This window comes from Mycteria americana, chromosome 9, assembly GCF_035582795.1.
Source record: "Mycteria americana isolate JAX WOST 10 ecotype Jacksonville Zoo and Gardens chromosome 9, USCA_MyAme_1.0, whole genome shotgun sequence".
In the NCBI taxonomy this organism is placed as follows: domain Eukaryota; kingdom Metazoa; phylum Chordata; class Aves; order Ciconiiformes; family Ciconiidae; genus Mycteria; species Mycteria americana.
In genome coordinates, this window is record NC_134373.1 from 443,084 (window position 1) to 468,129 (window position 25,046).

Sequence of the window (25,046 nt, forward strand, 5' to 3'; positions counted from 1 at the left end):
GATGAGAGGGCACCCAGCCCAGCGGCGCCGGCCGGACCGCCTCGCTGTCACCGGCCCGCTGCGGCCTGGCACCCAGCTCGGCCGGGGAGCAGCGGGCCTGGCTTACCCCTGCTGGCCTGGCCCACGGCCGCCGGCCGGCTGGGGACTGGTGGGGCGTGGGTCGTGCCGGTGCAGGCAGCGGGGTGCCGGGGCAGGCAGCGCTGTGCCGGTGCAGGCAGCGGGGTGCCGGGGCAGGCAGGCAGCGGGGTGCCGGGGCAGGCAGCGCTGTGCCAGGCGCAGGCAGAGCCACACGGGCTAAAGCGGGCACGGCCCCGCCCCCCCTGGGCCCCGCCCCCGCCCTGCGCTCCGGCCTGGGCCCGCCTCCCGCCCCTGCTCCTGCCCCAGGCCCCGCCCCCAGCTCGGCGCCGGCCCCGCCCCTGACTCCCGCCCCGCCCCTGCCCGCTCTGCGCCGCGGCGCTCAACCCGCCCCTCGTGCCGCCCCCTGCCCCGCCCCGGCGCGCTCGCCCAATCAGCGCCGTCTCCCCGATCAGCCGGCCCCGCCTCGCTCCCGTTGCCGTCCCCGGCGCGCGCGCGCGCGCGCGCGCGTGCCGGCTCTCCGCACGCGTCCCCGCCCCGCCCCGCCCGGGGTCCGCCAATGGGAATGGCGGGGCTGCCCCGGCCCCGCCCCGCGCGCGGGGCTCGCGCCGCTGGCGGGCCAGGCGCGGCCTGCACGTCGGCGGGGGCGCGCGCGGCCGGTCGCCCCGGTCGCGCGCAGGCGCGCACGGGAGCCGGTGGCGGCGGCGGCGGCGGCGGCGCAGCGGGGGCCGCCGCTCGGCTCGGCCGGGGCTGCGGATGGCGGAGAGGCGGCGGCGGCGGTGGGGCCCGGGGAGCGGTGCGGCGCCGGGGGAGGTGAGGTTCGGGTGCGGCGGCGGGAGCGCCCCGCGGGACCTGTCCAGGTCCTGACGGGCGGCAGGTGCCGGCGGCGGCGGGCCCGGCCGCCCCGCACCTGTTGAGCGCGGCCGGGCGGGGGTGCCGGCCGCCGGCGTGGCGGGGCGCAGTGCGGCGCGGGGCCCGGCAGTGCCTGGCGGCGGGGCGGGGGCGGGCTCCCGGGCGGCCTTACCCGGCCAGGGGCCGCGGCGGCGGCGGCGGCGAAGCCATTTTGAGGGGGTGGCGGCGCGGCGGGAAGTTTGGCCCCGGTCGCCCGCCCCGGGGGAGCCACCCGGCGGGGCCGGCCGCCGAGCCCGGCGTCTTCTCCTGCCTGTCGGGGACGCGGCAGCCGCGGGGACCGGGGTACCTGCTCCCCGGCGCCCGGTGCTCTGCCGCCCGGGAGCCCGCTGCTGGCGGGGAAGGTGAGCGCGGCGGTCGCGGTGGCCTGGCCGCCCTCCGCTCCCCTTCCCCCGGCTGCCGCCCGGCCGCCCGGGGCCGGCGCCCTCCCTCCGGGGGAGCCGGGGCTGGCCGCCTCCCCCCGGCACCCGCTGCCCGCCCTCTGCAGCGGGGGAGGCGGGCACGTCCTTGCGAGAGGAGCTCGGGCGTGAAACGCGGGTTCAGCTCGCAGCCTGTCTCTTTCCTGGCTGGTTACAATACCCTCGAAGCCCTTTTTTTTAGCGTGCCATCTGTTGCTGTGGCCCCCGGTGGGCTCGGGTTTCGTGGTTCCTCCTGGATTTGGCTGGCTTTAGGCTGTGCTGGAACAAAACTGTGGTCGCGATATCCGTTGTTGGGCAAAAAGTCTGGTTTGCTTAAAAAATGTTCACGTGCTTTTTTAGAAATTGAGGCGCCGCGGGTTCCCGCGAAGGGTGCCTGCCCGGCCTGTGGCCGAGGGGCGGCTGCTGGCCTGGTCCGGGCCTACTTTCTGCCCGTGTCTTCACCTTGTATCTCTCAAAACTCAGGGTGAGGGAGCACTGGTGACGCGTGGCTGGAGAGGAGGCTGCGAAGCAGTCGGGACTCTGGGCTGAGTCTGGTGAAACCACAAAATAGATTGACAGCAGCCAGGCTGGTCCTTAGAAACACGCTTGGCCTGGGCTTTTATTTAGTTCTTTGGGCAGATACGTCCATGTGCAGGAGCCTAACCTCTTTTTTTTTGTTTTTCATCTCCCGTGGGTTCTTTCAAGCAGCAGCAAACCGCAGTTGATGGCTCTACGTTGCGCCATATCGGATTTGAGTCCTGGGGCTCTGAACGTGGGTGCTGCTGCTCAAGGGCTTTCGCCACTGTTTGTAGCATGTTTATTCCTCGGGGAATCTTTTTTGGTGGTAAATTAAAACTTCCTGTTTTTTCTAGCGTAAACAAGATTGCAGTCTCTCTTTTTTTTTTTGGCATGCAGAAGTGGTGACGAGCTCGCCCTGGCTGTTGGACTCGTACGGGCACGCCGCTTGCTCTGCGAGTTGTCTGTCACCGCCGTTCGAGTGTCGTGCGAGTGAAGTCGTAGCATCGCGCTCTGAGCTGTTATGCTTGAGAGTGGCGGCAGGCCAACCCACAGAGCGCAGAAGATGTTTAGAATAATTAGTGATGGAATACCCTTTTAAAATAATTGTTTGGGTTTATCTAGCACTCAATTGTAGTGATATCTACCTCTAAAAATAGGCAGGCCTCCTGTGTAATGAGTCTCGTAGTATAAACAGTCACGTCTTGAATGACTGTTGTTACTTTTAGCGTGTCTAAGATAGATGCTTTTGGGGGTTTTGCCAAATCCTCTGCCCGTTTGACTTTTTTTTTCTGCAGTGAATAATGCAGTTCTTGGCCCTTACGATGTGTAGTTGTGCGATGACCAGAGGAAAAGCTTGGTAACCCTCACAGTTTGGGGCTGGCACAGCAGGACAGAAAGCTTCCCACCACTCCTCTGGCAGCCCAAGGTCGAGCAGTCCTGTCTTTTCCACAAAATTCGTGCTCTGTACGCTGCCACATTTGCAGAAATGTGGCCAGCAGTTAGCTTTGACAGGTGACTATGCATCACATTTGCTTTGAGGCAGTGTCCTCAGTTAATTAAGCACAGAGCTCTGTCGGCTAGTGTTTGTGCTGGTAAGTCCACGGTTTTCATGCAGAGAGGAGAGAGCAGCTCAGGCGTGATCGTGGTCGCGCTGGTGTGCTCGCTGCGCGCTGGGCTCTTTGTCACAGCGCTTGGCTTCACGAGGCTGGCCTCCTGGGATGCCTTCCCCAAGTTTGCCGAGGCACGGCTGCATGAACACGCAATTCTTGCTTCAGTAATTAAGAAAAAGGATAGTGTGAGGAATTTTCTCACGTTTTGCCGTACGGTTTATCAGAGTGTAACGGATGAGCTGTGGCCCTAACCCCTCATTGCACACGTGCCTTTTGAAGTTTCTTTTCAGCAGCCAGCGTGCTGGCCGAGGCTTCTCTGACGTGGCTTGTGTGCAAAAGCATCAGCTCCTCAGCTCAAGGGAGAGCAGCCCAGCTTTTTCAGCAGGAGGAGAATTTGCTTTCTGAAGACTTGTTTTCTGAGAAGGTACCGTTAGAGCACATTGTGCTTAGTGTTTGAAGCAGGAGGTCTCTCATAGCTTTGCTCATGCTGTGCTCGCGGACCTCGGGCCATTTTTATATTTGCCCTCCCCAGCTTATTCGGATTTATTTGCGCTGATGAAAGTTTAGTTCCCTTTCGTCGGCTGTATGTCATTCGGGAATGGAAACGCAGTGCCGTAGGCCTTCAGCAGCAGGCCTCTTGCTTGCTATGAGCATGTATGTCTTCTAGAGTACTTTTGTCTTGTTTATTATAAGCAAATGAGACTTTTTTCTCTTTTAAAAGCCAACTGTGTTTTGACTTGAGTGAGTAAAACCTTCTAAATGGCTGGGCTTATTAGCTCAGACGGGGCATCATCACAGTTTGGGACTGCAACCAGGTCAGGCTATGCTGCCCTCCAGCAAACTCATCTCTGTGCTCGGTGTGCCCTGCACCGGTGCCTTCAGTTGTTGGCAGTCACCTGGTCAGAGATCCTGCGTGGGAGCGAAGGGTTCCTATTCAACAGGGTGATCGCAAACACTCATCTTGGAGAGCCATAGGACAGACCAGAAATATAACATGCCCTCTAAGCAGCTCGGCATCAGAGTTTTTGGGATGTCATCTGTGACTTGAGGAAGTTTTGGGGATGGCAGTGGTGGGTGCGCCCCTGGTGAGGAGCATTTCACCGGCTGCAGGGGCTGAATGAGTACGTTAGTGCTTCTCTGTGCCGGGACAGTTTGAGGCGAGGCTGAAATAGGCTGTCTCCAGGTGCTAGCAGTGAGTGTGGCTTGTCAGGTTGATGCCTCTTGCATTTGAAGTCAGTTCAGTGGGCGCAGGACCCTGACACTTTAGGTGAGGATCTTTGCTTGAATGTCTAAGGACGTGGTCTAATGAAAAGAGACGTGTAGCACTTGCTGTTTCTGCAACTTCTGAAACCAGTAAGTGCTTGGCAACTTTGAAACTCGGGCCATCCAGCTGCCGTACTATGGATTTCAGTTTAAGTTTAAGTACCAGAGATTAAAACTGTGGTTTTGGACTGTATTTATCAGTAGAAGCTGTTATTTATGTACGTTGGTTTTAAAGGAAATACCTTTATAGTTGCATGACCAAAAAAAAAAAAGGGTTGGCAAATTGATTATGTAAGCAAATGAAATGACATTTTAAAGCAAGTTTCTTTCCTGTTTGCATACAATGTGTCTGTTTTTTGCTCTTTCCTACCATTTAACAACAGAGTGCATTTTTTCAGTCCTTTTAGTGAATGTCTTTTGTATGGTAGGTATGAGAAATATTTGTTTTCGCAATTGGAATCCTTGAAGAGGCTGTCAGCAGGCTCTGGGAGCTGGCAGGAGCCAGCTGTGAGTATCAGGGTCTCTAGCTGACCAAAGCAGCAGCACGTCTGTGCATTTAGAAAATAATTAAAAAAAAAAAAAAAAAAGAGAAGAAACCCACATAACTGATACTACTCTGGGAGCCGAGCTTGTCTCAGAGTGATGCTCCAGTGAGCCGTCCTCTCAAGGATATCTGGTTGCAAAGGGAATTGGGATCATTTTTACGTTCTCTGCCTGTGGGTCAGCCACGGCGTTTGTGCGTCCCCGTGCAAAGGGAATTCGGCGTCTCCACAAAAGCTGTGCGGGTTACCTTGAGCCTCCTTTGCTGGCGGGGAGTGTGGGGCTGAGTCAGTGCTGGCTGCCGAGGGCTGTGACTCAGTGCTGTCCCCTCGGATGCACGTCCAGCCCGCTGCCAACAGAGCCAGGGAACAGCCTGATTACAGAAGTGTCCTCTGTGGGTATCCACAGGTTAGAGGGCTCTGGGAACGTCGGGCTGCTTTGGGTAATTAGGTGTGTGTTGGTGGAAGCTGGCTGTTACTGAGGTTTTATATGCCATACCAAGCATCTGTGGAAGTGCCAGGGAGCTCAGAGGCCAGAAGCTTCTTTCCTTTGTGCTTGATAGCATGGTGTTATGGTTTTACATCTTTGTGGGTTGTGTTGTTTTTTAAATTTTATTTTAATTTATTTAATTTTTAAAATTTTTCTTATTTATGTGCTTGAAGAGGAATGGTGCTTTGTTTTCCTTGGGGCGAAATTTCTTCCCTGGTGCTGTAGGGTTAGGTGTCTCTGTGTTTCTGTCTCTTAAAGTGAGGATGCTGTCCACGCTTTTAAATCAGGATTGCCTCATGAACAAATGTTTTTATCAGGAACTCCTGCTACCCCCATATGTTTCTGAGCTCCATTTCCCATTGCATAAGCATCACACTGTCAGTGCCCCTGAATGAAATTGGTCAACACATTGAAAACTCCATCAAATTTGACAAGAGGGTAGAGATGTCAAAGGTAAGTGCTGAGAAGTTGTGTGAGGACAAGAATCTGCATGGAGGAAATTCTCAAATTAGTGCTCCGCTGGAAGAAAAGCTGTTGGCTGAGTGCAAATATATTATTAGACATCAGGGGATCTTCGTGGTAGGGAGACAAACAGGAAATCGAGTTTTGTAAGTAGTTCCAGTAGAAGCTGAGTGTCCTTATTTTCCTTTGTTCACTTTGAAGTGGTGAGGAGTGATCTGATGAGCAATCTTGCATTGCTGTAGGTGATAGAAGAAAACAAAAGGTTTTGGGTACCGTCCTTCACCCTGCCTCTTGGGGCTGAAGAGGGAGGGGGATGAGTGAAGATTTTAAATTTCACTGTAAAGGCTTTTGCAGTTGTCCGGGAAAATGTCCTTTTATAGGTGCCACGTAACCACTCGGGTCAGGATTTTTCTGCACAGAGTGCTTTTGGCAGAGATGCAAAAGGAAGGTCTGCTCGGGGGATCGAAGAGTATTGCCTTTTTCCTGTTTGCGCCAGTACGAATTTAAGATCTTCATACTGATATTCTTTTCCATTCCTGTTTTGGAGGCTTTTCCGTTGTGAGGCATGCTGAAACAGGATTTTTTTTTTTTTTTTAATTTATTTTTTAGTTTAAAGAGATTCTAACAGAATGGAGCTCTTGGACCCGTATCTTGCGTCTTGCAGGTAAGATGCTGAGTATCCTGAGTATTCTCATTCAGAGAAAACGTGGGAGGAATATACCATATTTTGAATTTAAAGGAAAGTAGAAATCTTCCTCATTTGGGGATGAGTTTGGCGCTGCGTGTCAGGGTGTACTCTCTGATTACCTTGCTGTCTGTTGCTTTTGTTACTGTAATACTTTAAGTCGCATCAACAATTTTGTGATGGGCCTTTGGTAATATTAGGCTTGAGGACTATACCGATGCCAATTTATCATTGTTCCAAACTCTACGTGTGCTAGCACTCTTAATTTCCCAGTGGCTCTCCCTTCTCCTTTGTGCTGTTAATTTTGTCATCCCAACTCTGGGAAGAGATGAACTGTTTAAAATTTGATCAAAAAGAGAACAAGCAAGTATGGAAAACATTAGTTTCTTTCATTTGTCAAATGTAGAATGTGAAAATGAAGTTTTTGCATAGGGATTGTGAGGCAGCCTCAACTAGAAGTATTTTTTCCCTGTTTATTCTGTTTAAGTTTTGAGATTTGCAGAGATAATTAGTACCTGCCTCTTCCATTCTGAAGGGCTTCTGCTGAAAGCATTCAGTGCATCTAAAATGAGATTGATTTTTGTTTCAGTTGATTTACTCAGCTCCTCATCTTTATTAGCAAATTAGTCTTTAAGGTTAAACTTTCACTGCCTTTTTCCTTGCTTAATTATACTCTAATATTTGGGCACAGTCTGCTGGGAAACTATTAGAGGGGGGAAAAATATCTTTGACTACTTACTTTAAATGCAGATTTTATAAAACTTTGCTTACGAAGGCCATTCTGTATCAAAATTGGTTTTTAGTTTTCACGTCAAATATTGAGCACAGGTAATAATGATAATAAAGACTTTATATGATGCCCAGTAAGAGTGTAGTAGGATCTTTAATTCAAAAGCATGATCAGCCCTATGTTTTCCTTAAAAAAGTTTGCACATGCATGCAGATTAGCTGGAAAATAAATGTGGACAGCCCTAGCAGAAGACTCCAGCTAGGGATAATATAAACACCAAGGTACGGGCTGTAAATCGGGAAATCTGTGCAGCAGAAATTACAGGGGACGTGGGAGAGTATTGAAGGAAAATATCTCTACAGGCTTGCCCTGTTCTTGCGGCAGCTGCCAAGGGAAGAGTATAGCCCTCAAGATGATGGAGCCTTGGTGTGGTCCACCCTGGATGCTATTAGGAGTATAGTAAGGAAAAAATGTCTACTGATCAAAACCAGACTAAGATAACACATTTCAGCGCTGCTTTTGTCCTTAGACTTGCCATGCTTTTCACATCTAAAGATAGAGGATCAGTACTGGTATATTTAATTCTCTGAAAAATGAGAAGAATGAACATAAGCTGATGGCTGAGCTGTGCTTCGTTGGTGAGAAGCTTGTAATAAAGTTAGCTCCATGGGGGAACCGGGTTTATATCCCTCCTCTGCTGCCCAAGTTTTAAAGCTTGCTCTTGACACACACATGTAGCTCGCATTGGGAGACCAAAGGAGGAGATAACCTCTCTTTTGTCAGGTGCTTACCCACTTTTTTAATCCTGATAGCCTTTGGTCAAGCTTACACCCTGGAAAGAGCTTTGTAGCATGCACGTTGTATGTGTTTTCCACGCTATACGCAAGGGGCTTTATGTAGGGAGAGATCTCCCTCGTGATAGCCTCTTAATCTGTATGAGAAATAGCGTTTCCTCAGTTAAATTTTGGTAGTTTTGGTAGCTGAAACTTTTCATCTGGTTGAACATCCCCTTTCAGACACCGACTCCACGTAGGTTTGCAGCCTCTTGGACCTGTTGCCTGTGGAGTCTGCACAAAGTCTGGGTGCCGTTTTGAAGGCGTGGAGCCACAGGCACCTGTGAATTATGGCCATATTCCACGTTAAACTGGAGTCGTCTGTTCCAGCTAGGCTAAAACACGTTGCCTTTTTTTTTTGTCCTTAAGCTTTTCAGAGCAGCCGTGTGGCACTACACTCCCATTTTCTCAGCAGTTTTGGCTTTGATGTCTTCTCTGGAGCTGCAGCCCCTCGCTTGGTTAGAAGCACTCTTACAGCCAGCGAAGTCGTCATTCAAGTGCTGAGAGCAGATGTGCTTTCCTGGGATTTAATGTGCATTATACAGACATTCTTGTAGCTGTATTTTTACAGATGCTTTTTATCTCCTGCCACTTACCAGCGCCAAGCGGTATTCTGCAGTTTGATGTCGTGTGATACTGTGTTTTGATAACAAAGTGGAGCTGGAAATTAATGCTTAACTCGAACCAGTGATCCTGGCAGTCGTGTGTGGGGTGTGTACACTAGCATTTTAATTTGCATCGGGAGCATGCTTTTGAGACTCTCCTGCTTGCCTCCACCTCTGTGCTTCAGCTCGCATGGAGGAGCGAGGTGGGAGCATGTGCCCAGGCTCCCTTCGGAGGACGGTGAGCGCAGAGATGAGCTATAGGGGCACATCCGCTGCCTGTAAGTTTGTGATTGGATTGTGCCTCAGTTGCTAATGAGTGTTCAGCCTTTGATTAATCAGAAGCTGAATTGGGACCCTTCGCTGAGTTAGCAACTCTTAAGAACGTGAAACGTGGAAGTACAGCTGACTTGAGCGAAAGCGTGGAGGTCTGGCTGGGAGCGTGTGTACCTGTGCTTTTGACAAAGTACAGGTGAAGGGGCAAAGTCTCCCAGACTAAAGAGCTTTCAGGAAAGTGCAGAAAATCCTCTCTTAACTCCGTAACCTACCTTACATGCTCGGACCGGTGTGGGCTTGAGCCCAGTAGCCTTCCCTCTGTTTCATGAGGACTGTCAGGTCCTTCCATCGTAGTAAAGTCTGTGAAGTCTGCTTTTTCCCTCTTTTGCAAAAATCTGGGAAGTTACATTAAACCCAGCTCTGCTGTTTTCCACGGTGATGATAATGAGTTGGAAATACTTCCTGTCTGTGCAAGGCATGCATTAGTCTGAAAGCCTTTGGGTAGGTTATCCCCGTTGATGCTTTTGTCTCAACGTTGATTTCTGTAGACCTCAGCGCTGATGAATGCGGATAATGAGGGATAGCGAGTACTACTGTAGCTGCGGCTGTGTTGTTTCTGGTGCAGCCTGGTTTCTCTTTGCTTATCCCCTGAGAGCTATTCTTAGTATGTGGTTGTTTCCTGTTTTTTTGGTTTTTTTTTTTTTTTTTGAATTAAGTGAGTGAATAATCAGTATTTCATTCACTGTCCTTACATATGCTTAAATATAGTGTTAACGTAATCTTCTTATGTGCTTTTCCTCCTGCTGCTCCTGAGTTCAAAAAGGAATGAGGTTCACTATTAATAAGATCTATGAATGAACTTGCCTGCAAGGAGAACGGTTCTTTCAGGCTTTGGCTCATTTCTATGGCCAAGATGATACTTTATTTATATTTTTGGGAGATAGCATCATTCTCTGTGCATATAACTTGGTGTACTGTGCCGTCCCCCTTCATTTTCTTTGGTGCTGTCGAGAGTACATTCTCTGTGTACAGATTCCTCAGATACAGTCAGTGAAACGTTTTTTTTTCCCACTTTGGAAGTCAAACGACTGGCTCGTGGCAAACTTTCTACTTCCCCTTTTAGGAGGGTTGATCGACTGGAAAAGACCAAGGTGGTGATCGACACCTGTCAGTCTCCTCGTGCAGGAGCTCCGCACGCCTCCCCTCGGGGCTGAAGCCCTGCGGAGCAGTGGGGGGGTCAGGGAGCGGTGGGAGGGTTGTCCCGCAGCTCCGCGGGCGCTGCTGCTGCCGCCGTGACGGGCGTGGGCGGCTTCGGGTCCCCCCGCCTGCCGGGCGGGAGGGACGGAGGGAGGGAGCTCTCCGTGGTGCCGAGCGGGGCCGAGCGGGGCCGAGCGGGGCCGAGCGGGGCCGAGCGGGGCCGAGCGCCGCGGGCCGCCCCGTCCGTCGCTGCGGTGAGGCGGCAGTTCGGCGGTCCGGCGGCAGCGGCCGGTGAGGGCTCGTGTCGGCTGCACGGAGGCCCAGCCCGCCCTGCTGATGTGGGCGATGTTGGGCCTGTCGCGGGGGAGCAGAGCGGGAGGTGTCTGGCTTTGGACGTGGGCTGCTCGCCCCGGTTTGCCAAAGGTACAGAGTTTGTGTGGTCGTCGCGTTCAGCGGATCCGCTCCTCGCTCTGCTGAGAGCTTCGGCACACTAGAAATATAAACTTTGAACCATGGTCATGTTTCCTGGAGACGGAGTAAATGTAGTGTAGCTTAAATAAATATAGCTGGTGTTCCTGGAACTCCATACAGTTCTCTCAGCCCCCTCTTCTCCCATCGTTACATTTCCAATCATGATGGCTAGCTTTTTTGTAGCCCAGGGAATACTCAGCACTGTTAGACAGTATTCCCAACTCCACTGTCCATTTTCCATTTCCTTTGGCCTCCTCGTGCATTTTTTCTTAGGCAAAGCTGCCTGCTTTTCCCGTAGGGTTCAGTCTGGTTTAACAGTCAGCAGGTGAGATCTCTGTCGAAGGTGAACCACGATACTTCTGAGGCTGGTTTTGCCAGCCCTGTTAAGAAATAGGCAACTTCTCTCAGTGCCAGTGGTGTCCTTGCCGGCTCTTTCAGCATAAGCCTACCTCAAGTTCAGAGTTGTCCTTTGTTCTGCTTTCGATCTGTTCTTTCCTCAGTAACTTGTTCAAGAGGTTTCCTTTAAAAGAAAGTTGGCTTTCCAGTCTTAAGTGAGCTTCCCTGATAGCTGTGAGAACATTTTCTAAATAGCTGCTCTTGATTGCTTTAAGTGAATGTGGAAGAGATTAGAAATACAACATTTGAGTCTTGCAATAAAAGCTCCATTGAGGAATATGGCTATTGACCCTTGCCAGACTATCACCTGATCTATAGGACTGCTTGGACAAAACAGGCTGCTTTGAATCCTAAAGAAAAAAAAGCCAATATTTTGAAGGTCATAGCTTTTACAGTGCAGTGGTAGAAAGCAGGGAAAGGAATTGTTCTCTTGGTAGCTTTCAGTGTAACATAGCTCCTCAGCATTAGCTAATGTTTTGGCTTTGGTATTCGTGCTGCTTCCTGGCTTGCATACCTTCCCTGCCACCTTCTAGTGATTTGTTGTCTAGGTTCAGTACATTGCTATAGTCCAAATGGGACGTAAATTGTAAAACAAGCGTATTAATCGGGACAGGATAGTCCCTTTGCCTGGGAAGAGGTAGGAGGCACTAATGCTGTCCATTTAGCTGCAGGCTTGCTCTGATTAGGAGACCCAGAAGAACAACTAGACAGTGGACTGTCCTGACAAAATGGGAGTGAATTGTTTAAAATGGAATTCTGCGCTGCCACTGTAAAGTATTTGCTGCTCTTGCTGTTGAGCTGTAACCATCGTCTTGTGTAAGTCTTAACTACACCCATAACCAGCTCTTTGCCTGCAGAGCATTGGGGCAGGTTGATGGTTCTGAGACTTGTATAGGTCCCTCTGGTATGGAGGTATGGTGGTTGTCTCGTGAAGCATGGAAACAGCACAGCCCTCCAAGCGGTCTGACAACAGCAGGAACCCCTAGATGTGCAGAAGTCCGGGAAAGTGAGTATAATGTGTATTTTTGCCTCCGCTGGTACTTAAAATGCATACAAACTCCTCTTGCTCCAACAGTTTGCTGGACTTCAGGTGTACATTGCTCTGGCAGCATTGGTAGTGAATACTAGTTTAGTATGCGTGCAGTGGGATAGTTTTGAATAAATGACTTTTGGATGTGTGTTAGGAGGCTGCTGGCATTCTTATTGGAGGTTTTCACCTCACAGAGCTGAAGTCTTGGTTTCTTGTTTAGTGCATTGTTTAGAGAACAGCTAGCCCCCTATACTTCTGAACGAATAGCTTCCTCTTTACTTCACAGAAGATGTTTGCAGTGTATGCATATATATGAAATACATGCATATGTATAATTTTTTATGTTCAGTACTTTATCCAGAATGAAAATTTCAGTCTAAAAATAATTTTGATAGAGTAAAAAGGCACTAAAGTAGCATAATCTAAATTCCACTCAATATCATGGTTTCTTTACATATGAACTGATGTACTCCTTTGCTTTGGTGGCTGTGAGATCGCTTAGGTAGTCTTGATTGCATTAAATGGCTCTTTCACCCTGTAGTTCTGTTGCAGTGAACCTGAAGCAGATTTTACATCTTGAGTTATTTGCTCCCCTGTGTTGGTGTGCCAGGGGAATGGGGAACTTCCACCCTGTTTCAGGAGCAGATGCAGCATAGTCTGTACAGAAGCAGTGCTCGTCCCTCTGTTAATCTCTTGCTGTTTTAAAATTCTTGGGGACCTATGATGGGGTGTCTTTAGACCTTATGTGTTGGAAGTGGCAGAGATGGAGGGGGTATGTGGTGGTAGTTAAAGGTATGTACGTGCCCTGTGAGGTGGGGAGGATGGCAGTAGCATCCCATACCACAGCAGGCAGCTTGGATGGCACCACAGCACTATGGTTTTGGCTGGAGTGGAAATGCAATCAAGCAGGGCACAAAAGAGACACAGCTCTCTGGTTTCCAGCAAAATCACGGGGACGTGGCCCTTGTGCCCCAGGTGAGGCTGGCTTCCCTCAGCTTTTCCATCCTTCCTTCCATGGGGGCTCAGGGCTGGCTGGAGGCTGGGTGCTGCCCAGCTGCTCCCCTCCCATGGCACGCGTGGGATGCTGGCAGCTCTCCTCCTCCTGGAGCCACCTGAAAATGCTTTCTCAAAGGCTGTAGAAAAATGAAGGCGCTCCTGGCTAATCCAGTGTAGTCCTTGCTCCACTGTCATCTGCAGCGTGTATCAATTCTGCCTGAAAAGCATCAATTCTTTCTTGCCTTCATATGAAAAGCCTCGTGTGGTTCTGTACAGCGCTCCTTTCCAGGACAGATAATTGCTTCTCTTTTTTCCTCTCCCCCCTGTATTTGGCACAGTCATACTCTGATTTGTTCTCTTAGATTGAGCAGCTCTTGGGAGACTTCCCTTGATCTCCCTGTGCTGCGTATCACCCTGTAGTCCACCCCTATTTGCCTTCTGCTTTGAAATGATGCCAGTTTGCAAGAGATGGCAAAGATGGGCAGGATCCTGTATGCAATTTTGCCATGCCTCGTGCAATGATAAATTCCTGATATAAATAATTACCTTGTATTGGTAAATTTTCCCCAACAAAATGTCGCCCCTCTGGCGTAACTCTGTGCTCTCTCTTTTAAGCCCTCTCATTCTGGAAGTCGCCATCAGAACTACAGAACTACTTAATTATTATGGTGTTCTATCAAATACCGTATTGATTTATTTTTATTGATACGAGTGGTATTAACTCCAACTCTGTCACTTCCCCATCCGACTGATGATGGTGACTGTTACGAAAGATGTGCAGCTTCTTGAGAGGGGGACACTGGCAAAAGCCATTTGAAAATCTAGGTGAGGTCAGGAGGCCTGCTTCTAACCAGTGCTTCACCAATGCAGTCAAGATCTCTAGTAAATGATAATGCACAGTTCGACCATGGGGTACGTGGTCCTCTCTGAAGCTTCCTTCTTCTGCTCTTGCTCAGCAAGGCTTTCTTTTTGGCCAGTCTTACTCAACAGTTGGCTCAACTAATATATAGAGGAATTAATTCCCATTCAAAGTGTTTTTTTTCTTCTAAAAATAACTTTTGTATTTTCCACCATAAATGTTTGTCTAGCTTTCCCAGTTATCACAGTTGTAAGGCTGCATTGCTTATGAATCAGGAGAAGGCTTTTGTGGATTCCAAATGAAGTCCCATCCCACCAAACGGCAGTAGCAGCAATATAGACTTTACACTGCCCAGGGAATACAGATGTTGACAGCAGCACAGGTGAAAGTAAACATGGAAGTACTGAAGTTGAGGAACTGATGTGGGAACAACAAAAAAACCCCACCAAGATGTTGTAATTACTCTAATTATAATGAAATAATATCTGAAGCTCAATATGCGTAACTGAAGTACCATACATTTCACCCATTATTAAGGCTTAGATTTGATTAACTCATGGGAGTAAAAAACCATGTGACTCTACGTTTTTGTCCCTTTTTTTAAGACCGAAATTTCTTCACCCCACTTTCCTGACATGACTACTAGTAACTGTTACTACCATAGTATGGTTTTGTGAGCAATGATGATTTAAGTAACTCTAACCCCTGCTTTCAAGGAAAACTAATGAATTTGGAAAGGACTTGTGTCTTTAAATGCACAATGGGTGGAGAAACCACCCCCCCAAAAAAATAAATGGAAGGGGGCAGCTTTTGGCGTGAGAACCAAGAGATTAGCTAGCTAGGAACCTATTGACAGTGGAAAATGGCATTTGCTGTGACCTGTGGTATTTAAGTCAGAGAAGTGGTATTTTCTCTGTTAATCAATGGGAGAGTCAGCCCCAAAGTTCCCATGAGGTTATAAGAGACTGGTACTTTAGAGAAGCAAATCACGCAGCTTTTGTGGAGAAATACTTGTCTTCATGCTCTGTCACTTCATTGTTTTGATTTTTGGGATCATCTGGATTCTGTACTTGGGGTTTTTGCTGAATGTTGTAGACACAAACTCTGCCAGCCATGAATCGTAACTTCAGCATGTGCTGAGCTTTGCGTTCAGTCTTAAACACTGTGGTTTATGTTTCCCTCTGTTTTTGTGGGAATGACCAGAATATTGGTAGTTTGAAATATAAGCCAGCCTTCGCTCCACCGGGAAGGGAAAAGCACAGCCTGATGGTTAAGGGCACTGCATCGCCACATCTGCCAACTCGGTAAGTGCCCGCTGAGTGCCAGCCTGGCTGTGGCTGCACCGAGAGCTGCAGCAGCCTGAGTCGTGGTGAAGCCCCTGGTGCGCAGCTGTAGCAGGCACTGCAGCTGGGTAAAGCTGAGCTGATTGGGATGCTCCTGGAAAAAAGCACAAGCAGTATGAGAATCCCCATGCTCTGGGAAGCCACGTGGCGCCGGACGTCCGCTCAACAGCCCACAAACACAGGGCAAGGTGGGTTTTTAGGTGCAAGTTGGGAGAAGCATTTTGTATTTCATAGGGACCAGTGAAGTGAATTATTTCAGCTCACTGCATTTTGAACATCTGTGTTTCTATTCAAGATTACAGTCCTTTGACCAAATTTTTTCAGCCCTAGTATTTAAATTTTTTTTTTTTTTTTTTTTTAATGGAACTTTTCAAACACACAAAAGCTAAGAAAAAATTTGCTCTGTGTCTGGAACTTTCATCACTGACTGATTAATTCTCTCCCTCTTAAATATATGTAGTTTCAGATTTGTCTTGCTAGGAGATGCTTTGGGGCTGCTTTGTATGATTTAGTAGATAAAGTAGGTGTAAGTATTTCTGTTCTTATTAGCCTCATTTCCTTTGGCTATCAGGAACACCTTCTAATACTCAGCAAGAGGTGTTATATTAGCTGAAAATGTATTTATCAGACTTTATCTGAACTCAAAAAGACTAATGAAAATGACCGTATGAGTTACCTACTGACAACTCAGCCTATGGGTGTAACGCATCAAAATTGTCTTCTGTAGTCTTGAGTCTCCATCTTCATACACTCGCAAGTTTTGGTCCATTTGCCCTCAGCTGTGGTTGAGAATCACAACATACAAGACTTTTCAAACCTTTTTCTGTATGCAAGTAATGCAAGCCAAGGGTCTGTTCTGGACATGCCATCCTGAACTGTGCCCAGGTCATGCCAGCATCCTCCCTCTCTCTTGCTCTCCTCCTGCCCTATCCAAACTCTACTCGGCATTTCCCTTGCTGGTCTTGTCAAACTTGGGGATGTATTGCAATTTCTTGAGTAAGAAGGTGGTAAGTACCGTTTCTGCACAACATGGCTGTAAAATGTCTAATGTTCTGTGATGGTAAACACTCTGCCCACACACCAGAGTGGTGATGGAAGTCAGATTTTACACCATAAGTGTGGTTGGTGGTTTTTTTTTTTAACATACAGATATTTAATATTGAATAACACAAGGAACTACTCTGGAAGGGACAGTTTGAGTCAGTCTTGTGTTAGTGAGATCCGTGATAGCCAGCTGCAACTGCCAGGTCCCAAGGAAGGCTTCCAGAAACTCTGAAGACTGACTGGGAGTCAAGCCCTCTCCAAAGTTAGCTTGAAGTTCTTCAAATCTGCTTATATTTGTAGTGGGGGAAAAGCAGAAATGTGATTTTTAGAAGTGAAAGGTAACATTTTCATATTCTTAGAAGTCCAGCAGCTGGTTCTTCCAGAAACATTGCAGTGATGAGACACACACGTAAAAATCCTGGAAGCCGCCACCATGGAAATGCAGACTGTCAGCAAGACTTGAGTTACAAACACAGAGTGCTTCGAGTTCAGCTTGCCGTGCGCTCTCCCTGCATGCTGCGACGGCCTGAGAGCAGGCCTCTGCGGGGAAGAAATTTCCCAATTTAAGATGCAGGTGCTGGTTTTTTGGCTCCCCGCTGCATTGAGGCAGCTTGTGTGATCCCCCTTTCCTCGCCTTGTGCGGCAGGGCAAGGGCCACCGGGTGCCCGCAGGTAGGTCAGAGTCCTTGCTCATGGTCCAGCCCCAAGGCTGGGCTGTGAAAACAGCTGCAGCCGGCCTGGGTTGTGGGGGAGGGCTGTGTGCGCCGGTACGTGAGTGATCCCCGGCGCGAGAGAAGGGCAAAAGTTACAGCTCTGCGGCAGCCTTCGGCAGCTAGCTTTGGCAACTCTTCCCCTTCCCAGCTCCCTTGGAGCTTAGCCCCTCTCCTGTCCCTGCAGTGCTCTCCCACAGTCCTCAGCTGTGCCCAGAGCACAAAATGGGTATATATGCATAAATAGAGAAGCAGGGAGAAAACAACTGACCTGGAAATGTGATGTTCAGCTCATCACACCCCGCTCCTTTGTTTGGGAAAACAGCATGATTCAGGTTTCTTCTGTGGTCTTTTAACTTCCCTGTGTGTGGAGTTCCTGTAACGTGCAAGTTAAAGCCAAAGGATTAAAGAGCTCTGAAATCCTCCCACATTAGATGTGTAACATTTATCTAAAAAATAATAATAATAAAGCATGCACTGGCAATGACCACAGCCTGCCTGCTTGAGTAGGGCGATCGCTGGGACGGCAGAGTACTCACTGCTGCTGTTGGGTGCCCTGGCTTTTGGTACGCATGTGCAATCCGCGATTTTTGTTTTCCCGGTTTAGTTTGTGCTTCCTGGCTTTTTGTGCACAGCGGATGCAGTTTCATGCTGTTTCCCCCAGTGGGGGAAGCTGTTGGCGAGCTGCAGGCTGATGGAGAACGGTTAGCAGCGTGATTCATATCAAAGGCTAAGCCCAAAACGCGCACAAACAGTATCTGTGTTAAGCCCTGTTTCCAGCCTGTACATTTTATCTTGGTGTACTCTTTTTACTGAAGTTGCAACACCTTCTTCTGTGGTCTTATCTTCATATAGGCGCTATAAACTTCAATCAAGTTGCCTTCTAATCTTCTCACTGATAAAATTAATGAAATTCTGTGGCTGAGCTGCATGAGATGTTTTTTCTTGCAGTCGTTTGTGTGGGGGGGTATGCCTGTGCCCCTTGACTTGTCAAGAGGAGGGGTTTTTAATCTCCTTCATGTCACTTGTCCTCTGTCAGGTGTAGCTAGGTAACCCTAGTCTCCATCAATGCTCTGCTTTTAAGTCTGGCAATAAATCGCATTGGTTCTTCAGGCTGCAGAAGCGGTCTAGGAGCTCCTAGCAAGGTACGTCTCATTACCAGGTGCTGCTTGGCAGGGGCATACTTCACTCCGCCTTTGCTAATCGCTGGTCTGTCTCCCAACTTCGTCAGCACCCGCTTGTTACACCGGGCAGCTGCAAGCAGCTGATGGCAGTGGTTCGCTTTTCTGCCTGGCAGCAGCTTGATCATCGCGTCCTGCGTTTAAAAGTAGAAGTCTGTGAATAAGGTGTGTTGGTTCGGAGGTCCTGAAGCAGTAAACGTAATATTTAAGGGCTGTGGGGAGTGACTTCCCATGGTAAAGGCTAGAGAAGTTATTCATACATCCTTAATGCAGGGCATAATCTTACGGTTTTGAGCACTGTTAAACTGAGTGATAAGTATTTTACATCTTTTTACTAAACATCGATTTCTGAGGCATTTTTCTGAAGTCTAGTGTTAAGGTACAAAATCTGCATGTAGTTCACGTGCATCTTATCTTTGCCCTAGGGAGGAAGGAAGAACGAAAATAATCAGCCTGCCTTGTTCTGAAGTCTTAAAAATACCGCTGTTGTTCAAATGAAGAAAGATTTGCAGTCCTCTAGTGTATGCTGAACATATGTAGAACAAGCATGCAGGATGTTTAACAGGTATTTTTTTCAGGATGTGTTAAGCAGAAACCCCCGCTCACTCACTGTAGCAGAGACAACGGCTTTCAGCAGCTTCCTCGGTCGCTGCAGGAACATCCGCGTCTTAGTGGAGCATCTTCAGCGCCAGAATGGGTCGGTGCAGCTGGGACGGCTGGGTTGTCCTGTCCCTGCCAGTCTTCTAGCCTAAATTCTCATCCACAGTTTGTCTGTAGTCCAGATTAATCTTTTTCTTGTAGCTGTTGTCTAAAACGTACTAATACGGAGCAGAGAAATTACTTTCAATTGATTTCTTAAATTCCTTTGTCTTTCAAAAGCTGCTGCTTAGTCTCAAGATTGCACTATTGTACTATTTCAATTTGACTAATGTTTAAAACAGCTAAATGAGTAATGTAAATGTTTAAACATTAGCTATAGTGAAATCACAATAAACAGATTAAAGCCTAGATTCCCCTGAAGACATTTATGGTAACTTCGCTCATGTGAATAATTCCTTTGGCTTCAGTTGCATTCTCTTCTAAGGTAACTGCTCTTATACATGGGATGTTGCGATCCTGTAGAAGGAAGGAGTGGCATTAAAATATTTTATTTTGAAATAATGTTGTTTCGGTATTGATATTTTATATTGAGGCTTTAGGCTGTCATAAATAACCAGTACATCAACACATTGCAAATATAATTTTTCAAACATGGGGATCACAAAATTAAAAATCAGAAATGAAAAGTTCCTTGCTAATATTACGTGAAGATGTGAAACCATTTTGGGTGAGAGCATGTTTGAAAAAATAATTTACGTCTGTATTTGTTGCTGAAAAGGTTTGAATCTTTGAGTGTTCCAGAATAAACGATAAATGTAATCTTATTTGATACCTGCAGCAAAAGCAGTAATAGCTTGGCTATTACTTCATGGAGTAGCATACTCTTTTCTTTTTCCGGTGGATACTAACCTGATTCCTGTCGCTTAATAGCTGCTGAATTTTCATAGCTTTTGAAGTGTGAGTGAACTTGGTTGCAGTGTCTTACAAACAGATACTTTCTATATATATGTGCAAAAAAAGAGTTTGTTTTATGCCAAGGGAAGGAGACACATTTGACAGCTTTGTGTTGTGTATAAGTGGCACTTACTGCTTTTTCCAATTGCAGCATGTATGTCCTTTTTTCCTATACTATTTGTTTCATTATGATGATCGGTTGCTAGTCTTTCCTCATTTATTTTAGCATTTGAAATGAGCAATTCAAATGGGATATAGGGATCGTGGTTTGGATTTGGGCTATTATTTCATTAATTCAGTCTGATAAATTAAGGTGGGTACCATCATAGATGTTAAATTGTTCTTCATATTTAGATGGAAAAACTATTTCCAGAGGAAAACCCAGTTCTGCAGTTGTGCTGTTGAACTGAGTTTATAGTTTACGGCAGAGACTTGTCCCCTTTGTGTGTGAAAAGACGTGTCGTCTTCTGTTGCAGGCTAACTCTATAGTTTTCTGGAGTCAGGAGCAAAATCTGCCATGAAGGCATCTCTTCCCTGTGTTCCCTGGGAGCACGGGAGAAGAGGAAGAGTGGGACCAAAGCCCTGGGAGCTGTTCACAGCTGGTCTCAAACTGGAGGCACCCTTCCCATTGGAAACTAGTGGTGGCAGTTTGAAGTGGGAAGGATTCCTAGTTGAAGGAGAAGAAGATGGTATAGAAAAATACCCGGAGGGACAAATTCTAGGAATTAAATACAACCAACCAAAAAATTGTCATCAGCTGCATTTGCTTTGCAGCTGGAGTGCGTTGGCACTCGCCTGTGTCCCAGCAGAGGAGTGGGTGGACAGTTCAGGCTGGAGTAGAGGTTTCTTCCAGCTGCTTGCCTTAATCTGGGGTTGAGAGGCTGAAGCAAGTCTATTTTAATTAGCAAAAATCCTAGCTCTTCTGGTGCCTAGGGAGGGTGCAAATCAGTTAGCAAAAACCGTGGCTGTGTCAGCATGAAAAAAACACCATCTTCTGAGTTTCTTGTTTGACCTCTCCTGTGAAATGTCTTGACGCAATCTGCATCAGGATGTAAACTGAGCAAAAATGAGCTGAGCAATGCAGTTGGCTTTCCACCTCTAAGCAGTGCTATTTCCTGAGCCAATGTTCAGATTGGAAGGGCAGATGATGCTGGATTTAACATACCTGTGGTTTTTGTCATGTGGAAGCGTGCAGTTGAGATGCCTGGGCAGCTTACATGTGTTTTTCAACACCAGAAAAATAAAATAAATAGGAAAGTAAATATATAAAGATTGGAATTAGTGTTTTTTGTCCTGTCCACACAGCTGGTGGTGAGTGCTTCCAGATAGTTACCTTGCGTTTGGGTGGTTCTTGCAGGTTTGTGTCTCAAAGTGGGACCTCCTGTCCCTTGTGGGTGGGTGTTTTGGAGGTCTCTGTGATTTGCCATACTTTTTTCCCCAAAATCTTACAGAACTGAATCAACGCATCTAGCGTCTTGCAAATTTAAATTACGTTGGAAAATCACTGTCAGTTACCGGAGGGAAACACGGACGCATTTACGTGTGTGCCCAACGCAAGGGTGCCAGCTGCCCTCGACTCCTCCACTGGTGTCATGCCTGGGACCTGGAGCTGCGGCTCCCCGTGGAGGAGCCCGGATGGGGTGTCCCATCTTCCGACCTCATAGTGTGGGTCCCTGCCTGGCGGTGTGCCTCTGCTCCTCTGGGCTACAGGAGATGGGCCTGGGATGGGCTGATGGCTCCTGGGATGGGCAGGGTGGTATTCAGGCAAGGTGGCAGTGATGGCTGTAGAGCTGGGGTTGCAGGACCCCCACCACCTGCTCAGCCACCTGCTCATTGCTTTCAAGGAAGGAGATCTTCATTGCTTAAGGAGAGCCCTGAAATCTCTCCCTTTTCAAAGATTTTAGGACTATTTTTTGACCAATGAAGACCTCAAAATTTTAGCTGGATGCACTTCTCAGTGCCTTTCTCCCAAGAATTTTTCAAAGGGCCAGCAGATTACCTCTGAGAAACTAGAGATGCTGTTTTATGCATGTGAGATGCAGTCTATGTAATGAAGTTACAGTTTACTATGTAATTAAAGTTATCAGATCTCTGATTCGATTCTCATTGCCTTGAAACGTTTTCAGTTGAGCTTTAAAAAGTTAGTGTTTTCAGAAAGTCCTAAATGTCCAGCATGACGTGTTCTTCAAATGGGTTTCAAATATCCTTTGCTGCCCTGGGAGAAATCATGTTGGGTGTGTTTCCGAACATTTTTGGGTGAATAAACTCACTAGTCATTTTTAGAAATGAAGCTGTTTGGAAGTCACTTGATTTCCATTTGTTTTGCTTTTTAGTTGTTATTCCAGCCATGTGATGAAAAAGAACTCTTCTTCCCAGGCTTGCTTTTGAACTCTTTATTTTACTCTTTTCTGTGGCAGGAGGATAAACTTGTATTAAAATGACAATCATAGTTTCACGAGGGAAGCAGATGCCAACGAGGTGACGTGCACATCTGTCTTCGGGGCCTGCTTCCTGACATTCGTAAGGGACTAAGAATTGGTTTACTGATTTTTTTGGGAAGTAACGATGTGGGGATGCTGCGGGGAGGTGCTGAGCTCCTAGAGGAGCCCCTTCTGGCAGGCAAACGCCGGTCTCCCTGCAAAAGGTGGTGGGGAAGCACGTTATGAGTTGAGCAAGCCCTGAGGTATCCATCTGCCACCAGGCAGAGCCAGGTAGGATGAGTAGAAGATGAGAGGTTTGTTCCTGGTTTTTATAACATAGTGGTATTTCCCTTTCTTTCCCGTGTAGTGTCTTTACTGTTTTAAGGTGTTAAAAGTCTCGCTTTTTCCTCTGCCCCTCTTTACTGCTCACAGTCCTTCAGCAGTGAAGCTGGCTTCATCAGCCCGTGCTTGCTGGCGGAGGGGGTTAGTGCCGGACCGCAGGCTCTGGGCTGGAGGCTGGCTCGCAGGGGCCTTTTCTTCTGCTGATGTTGATGCGGGAGCCACAAAACCTCAGGGCAGAGCGATGCTTTGCTGAGCGAACGCCCTCGGAGCCCCAAGCAGGTGTCTGCACACGTGGCTCTGCCCGCTGCAAAAACCCAGCACAAACGGCATGGCGTGCCCAGTTTGAATGAGATTAAAATAGAAGTGCTTTTTTTTTAAAAAAAAAAAAAAATATTAAAATAAGCATTTTTTCCTGGCGGTGAGCAGGTGAATGTGGGGTGGGCAAAGGTGCTGTGGTGCCAGCACAGCCGTGCCCTGCAGAAGCAGCACCCAGCCCCGTCTGGGCAAGTTGGCAGCCCCCGTCCTGCCTGTCTGCAGCCCCCGTCCTGCCTGCCGCCCTGCCTGCCCACCCTGCCAGCTCGCCTCCTTCAGTGCGGGCTTGGACTGCTGCGGTTTGCCAGCTAGAAAACTAGGAGTCAGAAAATAAACGTTTGGATTTTCACTGTAGCTGCATTTTTAAGTAGTGCTGTAAAACTGTTCCTTGTGCATCGTGCCTGTGGGCTGGTCCTTACCCTGTAAAACGGCCTGCAGCTGTCAATATGTAGGGGTATTTTTGCACTTAGTGGTAAACTTATTTTAAGTCCCAAGTCTCATGAATTGTGCTTGTTTAGTTTGTTTGAAACTCAGGGAATTACCAACTGGGGTAAGATGGCGTATAAGGAATACAATTTCTAAAACAACTTGAGGTTATACTAATGTAAAAACTTTGTTAAAAATTACTAGCAGTGTGTTGTCTCAGGATTAATTATAACTTTAAATAAAGCAATGCTCATGTAGAATGAGAATTATCAAACACTCATTTAAAAAAAATCCCCCTTTTTTTTTTTTTTTAATTTTTGGTGGATGTTGCCACAAATACTGGAATTTCACATCACATATAGTTTATAGCTCATATTCCAAGGGTTTGGAAGAGTTTTTGTTGTGGATATGGGGCTCCTAGGTTGGGAAAAATATTAAAGGAAATGGTAAATCATCATGCTGTAAATACTGTATCCCCATTTGGTGATAGTCCATTGCAGTGTGGGAAGCTGACTTCAGTTGACACTGCATTGAGCTTTCTAGGCATTTTTACTACTTCATGCTAAGACCAGTATATTATTGGCATATTTTTCTGGATTATTGGAAAATGCCACCATGAAGCGTTGGGAAGTTGAAATGTCTTTGAGAAAATCTCTTTGACCAAAACAATTTCAGATATGATATATGCATCCATCAGTTTGTATTGTCCATAGCTGTGCTGTGCATGCTGCATAACTTAAATTTAGTGAAAGTTTTTGTAGGGTGCCAGCACCCTCTTGTGGGCAGTGTAACAGCAGAGAATTTTTGTCTTTTCAAGGTGCAGATACCAAAATCCTTTACAGGTACAGGTGATGTCCCCATTCTGACTGCGTGGGTGTTTTTGCAGAATGTAGCCACTTGGCCGGAACACTCTGTTGTTTTGGAAATAGCTTCTGTGATTTGCTGAGCCATTTTAGAATAGTGTATCTTCACATTGATAAAGTCATGTAAATATTTTCTTATAACTAGGAGGCTATCTGTAAAAATAGAACCATCAGTTCCTGATTGAACAGCTGTGCAGTTTATATGTATTTATGGAAATAAAAGAAAATTTCTTGTAGCGTTAGTCCATCCCGTTATCCGGTATCCTCCTTACCCTACATCTGCCATTTCTTTCCTACCCCACTGCTGGTAGCTGAGGGATTTTCCAGTTTTGCAGGCACTTCAGGAGAATGCAAGCTGATGCCAGTAGCATCAAGAAACTGGTACTTGAAAAGGGGGTTGTAGTGTGAAGTGTTGTTTATATGGATTAAAGTCAACCACTAAAAATAAAATTTAAGATCTAAATTTAAAAAAAAAAAATTCTAACAAGATGACAACTTCAGATTTGCTTGCAGGGTAAGTTGGCTGTGATAACACAGAAATTGATTTTAGTTTTAAGCCATTACTGGCCAAATACTTTGCTGACCCTTTCTGCTAGAAGGTGCAGAGATTGTAGATTGGGTTCTGCTAAGTAGCTGCTTGTACCTCCCGATGTTTCTCCTGGCCCCAAGTACTAAGCAGCTTCAGTCTTGATTTCTCCCCGCACCCAACCAGGAATGTCCAGAATTGTTTCTCCCCCTCCCTTTGCTGAGGTTACAGGGGAGTTGGCTCTGTGACTGTGTATATGCAGTATGGACTATTTATTCTTACAGAATCAGAAATTTGTTCCTTTTAAGGTCAGGAGTTGCCATTTGTAATGCACTTAAATTTGTAAAAGAAAAAACTACTAACTGTGTTTCCTGTTTTTGCAGGTTGCAGTATCAGCATGTGTCTCTAATAGTTAAAAAGGTAAGCAGACTATATTTGCAAATATCTAGTGAGATTCTTTGTTTTCTGATTGATGCATTCAGATCAT

At 47.4% G+C, this 25,046-nt stretch overlaps 1 protein-coding gene across 3 annotated transcripts in view; it reads left to right on the forward strand.

The window, feature by feature from the left end:
• Nucleotides 1-670: 670 nt before the first annotated feature.
• The window catches only part of ADARB1 (adenosine deaminase RNA specific B1), an 86,627-nt gene continuing 62,251 nt past the window's right edge, over nt 671-25,046 (forward strand). The window contains exons 1-3 of one of the 3 annotated variants that reach the window (XM_075512603.1): nt 780-888; nt 6,374-6,428; nt 24,943-24,979. The gene's annotated coding sequence lies outside the window, so the exon portion shown is untranslated. Of the gene's footprint in view, nt 889-6,373; nt 6,429-24,942; nt 24,980-25,046 lie in introns of all 3 variants that reach the window. The other 2 variants (XM_075512604.1, XM_075512605.1) reach the window with 2 other exon arrangements.